This window comes from Neolamprologus multifasciatus, chromosome 1, assembly GCF_963576455.1.
Source record: "Neolamprologus multifasciatus chromosome 1, fNeoMul1.2, whole genome shotgun sequence".
NCBI classification, from domain to species: Eukaryota; Metazoa; Chordata; class Actinopteri; order Cichliformes; family Cichlidae; genus Neolamprologus; species Neolamprologus multifasciatus.
This window is the reverse complement of record NC_140439.1, coordinates 31,479,810-31,492,209: the sequence shown is the minus strand read 5'-3', so window position 1 is coordinate 31,492,209 and position 12,400 is coordinate 31,479,810. Positions and strand designations below refer to the sequence as shown.

The 12,400-nt window shown below is 39.4% G+C and overlaps 1 protein-coding gene across 1 annotated transcript in view; it reads right to left on the bottom strand.

Moving 5' to 3' along the window:
- Positions 1-12,400, bottom strand: part of wtip (WT1 interacting protein) — a 37,107-nt gene that overhangs the window by 13,278 nt on the left and 11,429 nt on the right. The window lies entirely within an intron of this gene.

Sequence of the window (12,400 nt, the reverse complement as noted above, 5' to 3'; positions counted from 1 at the left end):
TTCAGGACACCGAGCTTCTAGCGCAGAGTGAGAACACTGAATTCCTCTGGGTTAGCCTTCATTCATCAGAATCCAAGTTTGAATCCAAACTGAAAAGGAAATTCTGCTGCGGGCTGGCTTCTACAGCCCCCTGCCATGCATCTCACACTGCTCGCCCATTCAAATTCATTTAACAGCAGCGGTGTCTCTGTGGCAGCACGATGACTTCACCCAAGCCTGGCAGACGAAACCCATGGATCTCATAAATCTGCAGGATTAGTCAGATTTAATTGTCGTCCTGAGCCACCACTGATTTTATGGGTGTCCCAGCATGAAAAAGATGCTGCTTTTTTTTTTAAACTTAAATTTATGCAGTCGCTATATTTCACACACATGCACTCACACGCACTCACTCACACACACACACACACACACACACACACACACACACACACTGTCACAATGCAGGGAGATGGCAATACATTAACATCCACATAAATGGCTGGAGCAGCAGAGGAATGTTGTCCACACAATAGGTGAGACTTTTAAGACTTTGAGACTGAGGAGCAATTAGCATTTTGGTAGCGAGGAGCAAAAAAGAAAAGGAGGATTGAAGAAGAGCTCTTCATAGATGAGACTTTGAAGGGGCTAAACTGGCAGGAGCAGTGAGATTATAGTGAACAGTGCAGCAGCAGGGGCTGCGAGGTGTTGCTGTGTGCTGGTCTGTGGCCTCTGCTCTGGAGTTTGGGGTCTGGAAGGTGAATACAAAGGCCCCAGTGCTGATGACTGTGTGGAGCGCTGCTAGGGGAGCAGGCCGACTGAGCAAACGGGGACATTCTTTCTGCCTGAGGTCACTAGCTGGTCCCATTCATCCCCCCGCACCTCTCCAGCACCCGCTCTCTGCCCACTTCCATCACCGAGAAAAAGAGGGGGAGGGCTCCATGCCTCCTTCTCGCTCCTTTGGCCTTTTGTGACCAGACATTGCTGCAGAGAGCCCGAATGTCCTCACAGTCCTGCAAGGCATTGAATCAGTAGCTCTATTTATAATTTGCAATCTACCTGCAGGTTTTACAGAGCCTGATCCATGATTATAGCTCGGTCAAATTGCTCCCATTAGGCCCCTGACTGCATGTAAACTTGAGCATATTTTACCCATCCTGGCACCATAGACTAGCTAGATGTGCAGTTTGGGATTTACTTTAAAATCCTTCTCTCATTTTCATGTCTCACTCTGCTTGCTTGTCTTAGTTATTACTTTTAGAAGTTCCAACCAGAGGTTGTGTTAGACTTTGTCACCGTCTTTCATTTTGATGGACAGGGTTGTGAAGTTTCCAAACTTATTCTCTCATTACCTGCCTACAAATAAAAAGAGTATCCATTGATGAGGACATCAATGCATAAGGGACAAATAAGGGTACATCACAAAAAAGAATAGAAATGTAAAAAATCTGCTGTGAGGTCACTCCACATGTCAGCACCAAAAGAAACAGATTCGTCAGTTCAAGCGGAGGCACTAAAACAACCTTGTGTCTAAACTAGCAAATATAAGGTGACTTGAGCTGGGTGCTTGATTGAGTGTAATCAAATGCATCAAAGAGGGCTGCTGCAGAGGCGAAAGCTTTTTGTGTCTGATTTTATTTTATTCTGAAGGGCAAACTCTGTCCAACCTCGCTTTCCTGCTACACCCAAAACTGAAATTACCAGCATCATGTTTCCAGCAGGAAAGTGATCGTAAGTTACCAAAAGTTTTTCATGATTAAACTTTCCAATGCTGCAAGCGCTTACTTCCCCATGAGGTTCATTTTGCCTGCCTAATCTGCTCCTTCTGCATGAGGAACCAGCTGCACCCATGACTCAGTCGTAATCACGCTCCGACACCTCACTGGAGGATTCAACCGTGTATGTTTAATTTTAGGTTGTATATATAGAAGACAGTAACTGGTGTGTTTATTTAATATTTTGATGAATCCACCATCTAATCCATCAAAAAAAACTGACAGACTTCAGATTTTTCCATCACTGTTTAAAAAAAAGAAAAATATTTAATTAACTGGAGTCAATTTTTAATTGATTCAATTTTAAGTCAAAAGTTGACTCAGGGCACTTTAATTTCAAACCATGCTCGCATTATTTTGACATCACAGCATTTGAAACTAGAGGTTTACAACTGATTTTGTTAGGTTATTTACACAGTCATAGTATTTACTTATTTTCATAGTTTATATTTTATAGGGACAGGTATGCAACATGCCTAGCAGCACAGAGCTAATTTTCAATAGCATTTAAAATCCATGAACGCCAGCACACCACATGCATATGAGTTTGGTATGGTTTATAATGACACATAATGAAGAGTGATTTTCTCCTCTCCCTCTTTCTGCTCCTGACCTCTGCACGTATGACGGCCGCGTGCAATTTTTGGTCATTTACAAATCTCAGCTCATCTGTTAGTGCATGCATTTTGAATGCTGGTGTTGCCATGGAAATGAAGACTGATGTGTCACCATGGCGAAGGTATCATTCGGCTAAATTTTCCTCTGGTATGGCAGTTTCAGTTAAGCCTATTCTGTCAAAAAAAGAAAGAAAAAACCCAGCAGGAGTCACTCGTCTTCACTGAAAGGATAAAAATAATGTCATTGGGCATCCAGGTTGTTTAGACGCTTTCACCTAAAATGAGAGCTGTGTATTTTTTCTACACAATGTTAGTGTGTCTGAGATTCATCCTTGGATCATGTGGGGGATGTGGCCTTTTCTATGACTACCAAAATGAGAATGTAGGAATCTTATTTTTGCATAATACAAAAAGAAGATTTAACACGTTGCAGTGACTTTGTTAAGTTGCATGCTGTTTCTGGTCTGAATAATTTTTTCCTACTGATAAGATACAGATGTAATTGCGATCTTTTGTACATTTTGGATGCAGGACATGTGTCGACTATTCTCTGCAACTCTAGAAAACTGACAAAAAATCCAACCCTTAAGGTTAAGTTCATGGCTGGAGTTCAAATAGAAGTGAAGATGACAGGATTTCTTTCAGTGTAACCTGAGCTCATGGTATGCACACGAAGCTCGACCCAAGACTTCCAAAGCCACAGAGAATCCCCTCTTTGGATAGTACTTTCTGAACATTGAGGAATTATTATGATATGTTTACTTTGAAAATCTTTGTATTATCTCTTTTGATTTTTTTAAGGACAGGCATTTATTAAACAGAGTGAAAAAGTGTTACTTCTCTAGTCATGTTATATGTCTAGCACACACACACACACACACACACACACACACACACACACACACACACACAAACATTAATTTTCTGTTGCAGCAATGGTAAGTTATTGACTTTTTCAACTGTTGGGCTTGATAGCTTTACCCGGATTAATGCACTGAACATGAAGCTGAAGATTTAAAGGAAGGAAATAATAAAGTTTTCATAAATATGATGAATTAAACTATGGGTAGAGAAATGAAGCATGCTTCACGTTTTTTTTAGTTTAAGTGACATTTTCCAGTCCAGTCCATTAACAATGGAAGTCTGAATTAAGACCTCAATAGCAGACTTTTTAACTGCAGCCTAAAAGGTGTTGCTCTCTTTGCAGCAGCTCAGTTGCATCAGCTGAGCTTATAGCAGCCACATGCTGCAAAGAGAAAGGGGAACATTTCAGAGTTTGACATAAAATAATTTCTTTAGTAGAAGAAAAAGGAAAACCAAGCCTCTATTTTTTTAATGGTTCATAGTAGGGCTTTCCAGCTTTGGCAGAAATCATGAATCATGACTACTGAGGTTACAAACACTTATAATCACAAACTTTAAGCAAAGAAAGAAGAAAAAAGAACCCAGTATGTCCTTTTAATTTGTCCATTTGAGTGTCCATAATCTTTAAATGAAGAAATACATATGAACTAAAATGAACTTCAAAACTTTGCGGGGAGTGAAGATGAATTCATAATGCTTTTTGGACTGTCAGTTGAAACTGATCCATTGATTTTGCAGCCTTACACTCTAAAAACTGATGAAATATTATTAAAACATTTTCCATGACGATCTCCCCAGACTTGATTGCTGGCCCTGTCTCTTTCTAACTAAAGATCTTTAGATATAAACCAATTGCAAAACTATATGAAGAAGATAATTGTGTTCCTTAATGATCTGTCACATATCACATAGAATCCCATTTCCCATCATACACTTAGGTTTTGTACCTGGTGGAGTAACAGTAGCACCTGCATTCTCAAGCCGCTGCTGCCTTGAACTTGTGAAACTGTTGTTATCTGCGTTTGCATTGACGTCAAAGGTCAAACATAAGCCAGTAAGAACAATTAAGCAGATATCAATCAATCAACCCCTTTACATTCTTGGTGATTTGGTCTAATACAGTAAAAGAAATTGCATAAAACAGACAACGCACAATATAATCTTTTACCATTAACCTTTGAATTGCTGATCTACTGAGCTGACCTTTTGACCAGATAGAAAAGCTAAAACATCTACATCCCTAAAGCAAATGCTGACACAGAAGTGGATCATATCAGGTCACATTCCAACGAGAAGTATTTGTCAACTTCCTACTAGTGACACGCCTGCTGGTATGTTTCAACATGAGATAACTGTTCCCCTCTGAGAGGAAGTTTATCCCGTGGCAAAACGTGCTTACTAAAAGTGCACTTAGAAAATTCGCTCTTACACTGCTCTTGCTAGCAGTTAATCAAATATAAATAGCATCTGAAAACCAATGACTTCCCAAGGTTAATAGTTGCATTATTACTTCCTCTACGATTTTATGAGTTAGTCAAATTTTATCAGTAGCCAAACAAATTTGAGCTTTACAAAAAAGGGTAAAGTGAGCCCGTCACACATCCTCAGGTTGGTGATTTTTGGTGGTACTGATGAGCATCTGAAAACCCAATCACACTGCCGAGTTTGGCTCCTCAATCAGGTCAATTAGCCAGAATAAACAATTCACATGACAGCACGGACTTGCCTGCAGTTACAAGGAGAGAGCTTCAGTACTTACAAAAGCTTATTGTTTTACATTCACATCAAAAGACAACAGAAAATTTTGTTAGCTGTATTTTAATTTAATTCCGCGCTTTGTCACTGACAATAAACCAGCCTAACAGAGAGGAATGTGCTGGCAGAAGGCATCACTCTGTTCTCTCTCTGGCAGAGAAACCACGAGAGCGTTTGCCTGGCTGCAGGGACAGATAAATGTGGTGATTGGCTCACAAAGGACCTTCAAACTGATTTTTTCATACAATGCAATTACAAGCCTCTGCAGGCCTTCATGCTTTTGGTATTCTGAGAGAAACCCCAGTCACGGAGGCTACAGCAAAGTGCTGTAAGCATATTATCCAGCTCTGAACACTGGAGATTAACATCATATGGACTGTGGATAAAAATGGACTCAAACTTTAGTGTTTTGCTCTGTTATGTATTTTCTGAAGCAAAACTTATCAGTAAAGGGGAGTAACCTTGGCCACTGCATTCCTTAACTACATCATAGGCACAGATACTTGCTTAACTAGTGCTGAATAACAGATTAATTAAATATTAGGATTTAATTTACAAAAACAAAACATAAAACAAAAAAAGATGGGTTGCATCACATTGTTTTGACCAATTGCCACCACACCCTTTAAGCCACACTAGATAACACTAAAACCAGGACAGACACATGCACTGTCTTGATGTTATGCTCTGATTACTGTTCTCACAGATTTACTCCCAGTTTTGAGTCATCCAGAAATCGGAAATGATGCAAGCTCCGACTTCTAGGGTATGCGCAAAAGTTCAGGTCAAAACATCTGGCAAAGAGACAGGTTTCACCTCCAAAAAGAATTCCGGAACATTGCAATAGTGTCAGATCTTTGCAAGACATTTCATTGCTTTCTGTGTGGACAAAAGTGGAAAACGAGAGAGAAAGATCTTCAAACTGCTGGTCTACCCTTTGAGTTGCAATGTATTTGTAACTGCAGACGAAAGGCAACAGAACTGCAGGATAACAGCTAAGGATGTGCAGAAAAAGATGATGTGTGGATGGGAGAGATATGAGCATGTGCAAAAAAAAGAAGAAGCTTTTTTTGTAAAAAGAAACTCCTAATAATATCCTCCAGTTTCAGGCCAAGAATGAATGAGATACAGCAAGCGAAGGCCACACAATGATAAACCAAATGTTGTTCGTTGTGACTATAAAATAAGTTTGAGTCCTTGTTCCAAAACCAAATGAGTTTCCATTGAAAAATATTGACTTTTCCATGTCTCTGGCCTACAATCAACCTGAATGTTGTACACTCACTGGCCACTTAGTCAGGTATCTAACTGCTTCTTAATGCGCATATCTCAGCAGCTAATCACGTGGCAGCAAGTCAGCATCTTTAGGTATGTAGATAAGGTCAAGGCAAGACTGCTGAAGTTCAAATGAGTTTTGAGCATCAGAATAGAAAAGGAAGATGATTTCAATGATTTTCAACTATTATTCAAAGTCTATTTCACTTTTTCAGAGAGTGCTGGTCTAAATGTTGATGTCAGGGGTCACAGAAGAATGGCTAGACTGCTTTTAGCTGATAGGAAGGTAGCAGTATTCAAATACCAAAGTATGCAGAAGAGCTTTGGTTGGTAGAGTCAGATAATATTTGTCCTTTAGTACGATTGTGTCAAAGAATGAGCACATTTTTAGCCTCCAGCAAGCGGACAACTGAGTCTGTCCACAAAATAAGACAGTTGACGCAGACAAGAGAAATCTGTTCTGTTTACTGTCAAAAATAATAAGTTGTGTGATTTTGTTTTTAATGGCACCTATTTGCATTTGAGGTGGTGGAGGGTGGGGTGCTCTAGTCCAGCGGTCCCCAACCCCCGGGCCTCGGACCAGTACCGGTCCGTGAGTCGTTTGGTACCGGGCCGCGAGAGTTGAGGCTCAGGTGTGAAATGTATAGTTTTCAGGGTTTTTATCGGTTTTCAGCGTTATTTTGTTATCGTTTTTATCGTTTACTCGGTTTTCCTTGGTCTTTCCACGTGTGTTATGAATAAATTTTCTTTTTTTTTTGGTACCGGTACTAGTTTTATTTTGTTGTATTTATCCGCAACACCTTAAAGGCCGGTCCATGAAAATATTGTCGGGCATAAACCGGTCCGTGGCGCAAAAAAGGTTGGAGACCGCTGCTCTAGTCTGTGATGGATCATTATTTTTCATTTAGTATTTTCTGCACTTTCATAACGTAAAAGCAGACAAAGTAATATGTATATCTTTATTTGCTATATCTTAAAAAGAGATCCATACATATATTTTATTTGCTGTGTTAAGGTGTAATACAGCAAATAAAATATAAAAAATACAGCACGGGTCTACTGTGAGCAACAGGTGATATCTGCTGTGCAACAAAATGTTTCTAACACTGTGTAAATGAAAACAATATTGAGGAAAAAAAGATCTAAAAATAAATAGTTACATTTTTCATGCATAACTGGCAATGAACAGATCACCTGTCTGAAGTATTTAAATAGAATTTCTCACATTTTTCTGAATCAACCTCTAACTTGCCTAGAATAGAAATGACATCAAAGTGGCAGCTGCAGCCCAAATTGAGGGCAAAGTTATGATACACATCCTTGTTCCAACATGTCTCACAGCATCCAGCCTTCCTGTTATTCATTATAATAAAAGAAGGATCTTAAATGCAAGCCCAAACAAAGCAGAAAGGGTTCCACCGAGGGTGTCACAAACACAATACTGCTGCTACAGGCTCGTTAGCTGCCGGCCCGCTGACCACCTGCTAATGAGAACAGTTGTCCGCTGCTTGCATCTATGAAGAAATATTTACCCCAGCATGATTACTAATGAATGAAGTTGCCTTATCCTCATTATCCATCCATCCATTTTCTTCTACTAACACTACAAGTTTGCTTATATATATGACATTTACGACCTCGGGAGTAAAACAAAAAAGAAAATTGAATGATTTCCAGTGCCTTGCAGGTGCAACTTGTGGCGGTAAACGATTAGAGAAATTCAAGCCCCTGAGCTGCTGCCTTTTGGTTCAGTGTAGCACACAAATGAGTCATCAGGTGTTTTGCGGTTGACAGTCTGCTCATCCAGTCTGAAGTGCAGTGTTTACTTCTTTTCTTTTCATCGACGCCCTGTCTCGCGCTCATCCTGAAATGTTACATTCACCCCGATTAAACTGTGTTTACGTTGAGAAATATGTCCATTAGGGATGTTTTGACACCTGTTTTCCATGCCAAATATAAATGGGAAAATAAATATCATAAACTAAAATTAAAAAGAAAAATAAAGCTCTCAAAAAACAGAGTTTACTGTATAATAATTAGATTTGCATTTAGCTGTCATTAGAAACAAATCTTTCAATAAAATTTGAATTTTAAATGTTTGTGCCATTTTGCAAGGACACAATGTGACTTTTTTTTTTTTTTTTTTTTTTTTTTGCAAAATGTGGCTAAGGTTAGCATTGCTAGGTCCAATTGCATAACAATTACTCATCCAGTCAGTTCAGGGTAATGTTTAATGCTCTGACCAACAATTACAGCTGCAGATATGAATAAATTCACTGCTCAGTGGCACTATTTATAACCATAGATACCTCAGCAGATTGTTGCTAAAATATTGCCTGTTTATATACAACTGGTAGCTAAAAATATTTAAAAATAGCAAGAGCGATGGTAATACAAAAGATTACAGGTTTTTCTGTTTTGCATTTTCTAATTTCAAATATTAGACTCAGTAAGTGAGAGATAGAACAAAACCTCCTGTTTAAAGTTTATTTAAAGACAATCGTTAAACGCTTTTGTCAGTTTTACTGTGCTGATATTATGTAGACCATAACCTTAGGTTTTCCAATTTTTCCAATTTTTTGACTTTACTACTTAGCATGATGGACACTAGAGGAAGAAAAATAAGATATTTCATATTTAAAAGTCAAAGTTCAAACCGATTAGACCCAAGATTTGTAAAACTATGTCCTCCTGTGGACATGTATTTGCATCCGCTTTGGCGTACGTGTGCCATTTTACATGAGTCCATGCCAGGCCTGCCCCCTCTGATAAGCAGGTCTGGTACACTTTGTGACTGTCTGACTGAGGTCCTCCAGGGAAGGTTGGCTGAAGTGGTGGTGGTGGCGGTGGGGTTTGCATTCTTGGCCATTTCATGAAAAAAGGGTGCAACCATGGGAGTAAGCCAAGAGGAGGGCTCAATTATGCATGGTTAAACAAAGCCCAAGGCTACCAGTGAGCAATGTCTCAGCAAACTCAACCTCACTCTGGAGCTTCAGAGTCCAGAAAGAAGAAAAAGAACCCGAAAAACAAACAGGGGACATAAGTACGCAATTCCCGATAAATCACTGGATTGTGTTATGACAAGACCAGGCACTTTGAAACTAAACTTCTCAGAGGCCTTCAAAACACTGCTTAAAAGAAAACATTCCCATTCACATGAGGTCAAATGAAACATCAGAGTTTATGTTACCAATAAACCATCTTTAGAGGAGAGATGGCCCATGAAGCACAAAAGACAACTTGTTAACTAATCATGGACATGATTTCCCCAATAAACGCAACAATAATTCGCCAGGGAGCTGTTTTTTGTCTAAAAGCAATTACGCTCCACATAGCTGTTTTATTATGTAGCTACCCTGCTCCCCACAAGTACTCCAGGCATGTTTTCAGGGTATTTTTAGCCCTCAGAGGAAATTATCTGGTTGTCTTACAAATAAGTCTGTTTGAAAGACCAAATGTCGAGAACAACCAGTGTCTTCCTTTGTTTTGGCAATGAACACTGACTCCTAAATGAACCCACAAAAAAAGTTATCAAGGCTGTTAAAACAGCTCTTAACCAAGCCAGAAGCCACTTTTCCACATTAAACACCCAAACTTCTGCAACTGGACACTCAGCTTCTGGCCCCTCTTTCTTCCAGCACACAATAAATAGGAAAGTATGTGGCTTTGGTTACATCTAAATTGTAGGAAGCTCTTCCAGAGCCGGAGGGGGCGAGGTGGAGGATCAGTATCCATGTATAGTTACACATATGAATGGAACCTGCCTAAAAAGCTTTCTCCCAAGATCTTCCTCTTGTTTCCCCAGGAAACGGGAGAGGAGGGCTGGAGTCGAGTGTCAGGGGCGTCCAGAAGACACGCACACAGCCACACGCACGCACACACAATCTATACTGTCCTTGGAGCTCGAGAACAGATTTAATTACAGCCTTACAAACCAAATAATGTCAGCATTTTATTTCTTTGTTTCATTATTAGCCTGTTCCCGCTGCAGAGAGCTGCTGCCCTTTTATTCTACAGAGCGGACACCAGCCTAGGGGATTATTTTAAGAAGCAGATGTTTTGATCCAGACTGTAACACCAGATCTAACAGCAAGCTGGTGATACTAATGATGATTTTTTTAGGCAGAGACAGCAGCGGCAGAAGCTTAGAGCACGACTGGTGCTGCCTGTAAGAATTAGCACATTTGAGACATCACACTCCTGAATCAGTTGATCAGTTCTCCACGGAGCACAAAAGCTGGGCAAACCAAAAAACAAGCACAGACCCAGGTGTCTCAAGTAATTAATATAACACAGTGCTCAATGGCCCTTTATAGATACAATGTTTTTGCCACTTTTATGTTAATGTTTTTACCTGATTTTTGCTGAGCTTTTGAATCTTTACTCACTCTAAATGACTGTGTTTATGTTGGGGAGAGTGGGTGGGTAAGAGCTGTGAACCAATTTGAATTCTTAAATTATATATATGTCTCAAAATGAGCAAGGATGCGCTTATTTGAAAATATATTTTTGTAATGTATTTCTGCGGGGGTAAAAATAATTATGAATCGACATTTACAATACCGAATATCATGTACCTTCTGCCCTTTTTGCAACAATTTCAGGAGGAGGGGAGTTGCTTCATCTAATAGAAAAAAACATGCTTATGGTTTTGGACAGATTCTATATGAAATAAGTTATGCACTTAATGTTTTTTCCATTGCTTCATGCAGTTTACTCTTTAGAGCTAGTATGCACATAAATGACTGTGTCATCTGCATACATTTGGACACTGAGTTCAGTACAGATGGATTTCAGGTAGTGTAAAATTAAATAGAAAGGCGTGCATTAAAAGAGGTTAATGACAGCTATTTACCTCAACTGGAAAAACAATGCACGCATCATAGATTTGTGAGACTAAGTAATAGGTCACCATTTTCCTAAGCAGAAAGGAAAAAAATCACTCTGCAATCAGGTTAATGCAGAATCCCTTTGTGATTCACTTCTCATAATATCATCATCCATGCACACCAAATACTTTGGTGTCTCCCCTGAAGGCTGTGGGCAAGTTTACACGAGCTGATTTAGGGAGTTAAAACAGTGTGCGATATGAGACTGACAGCTACATCCAGCTGCATCTGAAAGCAACAAGCTATTTGTTGTAACTCAGTCTGCATAGCTAATTAGCATAGTGTAAAATTAAAGAAATAAATGAATTACTTTGGTGAGGAATGAATGGCCATGGGGGGAGATTTTTATGTCAGGAAAAACTGTAAAACATGAAAATACAATTAAAAGTCCAAAATTTCTGTTCTTCTTCACATTTTCCAAATCCATCCTGTGGGCCAGATTTGAGTCAGTTGGGCCTGATTCTGGCCCCAGGGCCTTATGTTTGACAGCCCTATTCTAGAAACAGCCTCACAGTCTTCACATTTAGAGTAAAGACACATCAAACTAACATACAGGCACATCAGACTAGCTACTTTTATTGTTTTCTTGATTAGCAATAAGACAGACAAAATTAATATTAACCTTTTTCATCTTGCTACAATATTTGCAGATGCTCAGAGTGACCAATAAAACTTGGAGATTGTTTTTTAACAGAGATATTTATGCATATGAATTCTTTGGAATCAAAGTCAAATATTAGCATTACCAGGATGTAACCATGACTTATGACTCTTTCACCTAGATCAGCGGTCCCCAACCCCCAGGCCTCGGACCGGTACCGGTCCGTGAGTCGTTTGGTACCGGGCAGCGAGAGTTGAGGCTCAGGTGTGAAATGTATAGTTTTCAGGGTTTTTATCGGTTTTCAGCATTATTTTGTTATCGTTTTGATCGTTAACTCGGTTTTCCTGGGTCTTTCACGTGTGTTATGAATAAATTTTCTTTTTTTTCGGTACCGTTACTAGTTTTATTTTGTTGTATTTATCCACGACACATTAAAGGCCGGTCCGTGAAAATATTGTCGAGCATAAACCGGTCCGTGGTGCAAAAAAGGTTGGAGACCGCTGACCTAGATAACAGGATAAAAGGTAAGAAAACAGGTAACATTCTACATATTTAGGTGAAGATGCTGATTAGATTTGCTCACTGAATTTTACCTTTTACACTAGTTTTATAGTGTCTAGGGATGGGAAATCCAACGTATAGCTC